A 1,347-nucleotide genomic window follows, 5' to 3' on the forward strand; every position below is an offset into this window, starting at 1 on the left:
TGGTGTTCAATGCATCAAATCTATTCTTTAGATGATCTCTAAATTCAGGAGGGATATATTCAAGATCATGCTTTGGCTCTCTTGAACTTGTTTTAATTGTCTTTAACTTCAAGTTGAGTTTGTATATATATATATACTTTTTTTTCCTTTTTATTGTGATTTGGGTGAAAATATACCCAAATTGTCCTTAGGCCTTCTCTCCTGGTCACATTCCATAGAGTGGCTGGCCTAGAGGGCACAGGCAGGCCATTGTGGCCTTCAGAGCTGGTGGGACTGCATTCAGAATGCTCACAGTTCCTGCAGCCCTCTGCTTCAGCTCGCCACTCGGCAGAGATGGAATTCCCAAGCCACTCCTGTTGGGAGGACACGCAGCTGCCTGATAGGGTAGAGTTGGGACGTGGATCTAGGGAGCTAACTGATTTTCTCAGTAATCTTTACCCCCACCCCACACGCTTTAGCCTGGTTCTGGAGGTGCCTGGTACTGCCAGGTTCTAAGCCTTTGGGGATACTGGAGGCAGATTGGATGGGATTCCAGCTCTGCTCACAGCTAGCTTGAGATGGGGTCTTCACAGATAGGCCAAGTGGATTACCACTCAGCCATCTGCTTTCAGAGAGGGCCCCCACATTTTGTGACCATTTCTCCTCTCTTGTTCTTCTTTCTTTAATTTCAGTGGTCTTTTAGGAAAAAAAAAAAAAAATCAGATAGGATTACTCTACCACCTTAAACCAGAATTGTGTAGTGCCTAGAAGCTAATGGCTGTGCTGGCTAACCAGTAGGTCGAGAGAGCACTGTTTTCTGCTGTTGCCAGTGTGCAGCCACTGTAGTGTGCTCCTTGGGTAGAGGGCATTACCCCCATGTCTTTAGTTTGCCTTGAAGTCATTTCTCATTTCCGACATCCTATTTTCCCATAATGCTCTTTTGACTGATAGTCACGGATTTGTTTTCCGAAAGATCATCATATACAGGATTATTTTTAAATTTTTATTGTAAGTAATATTTAATAATTATTTTATTGTAAATTCCTAATAGACAATTGCCATTTTAACCATTTTAAGTGGACAACTCAGTGACATTACATTCACTAGGTTGTATGACCTCACCATTATCTGTTCCCTAAACTTCTTCATCCCCCTAAACAGAAACACTACCCCTCAAGCAAAAGCTTCCCCAGCCCCTGGTAACTACTCATCTACTGTGGTCGATGCATTTGCTTGTTCCAAGTATTTCGCATTTTGTGACTTAACTAATTTCACTCAGAATCGTGTTTTCAAGGTTCATCCATGTCATAGCAGGCATCAGGACTTCATTTCTCTTTATGGGTGAATAATATTGCTGCGCATGTGCAC

The sequence above is a fragment of the Orycteropus afer genome, unplaced genomic scaffold (genome assembly GCF_000298275.1).
Source record: "Orycteropus afer afer isolate SDZICR_OR568_19922 unplaced genomic scaffold, OryAfe1.0 scaffold00365, whole genome shotgun sequence".
NCBI classification, from domain to species: Eukaryota; Metazoa; Chordata; class Mammalia; order Tubulidentata; family Orycteropodidae; genus Orycteropus; species Orycteropus afer.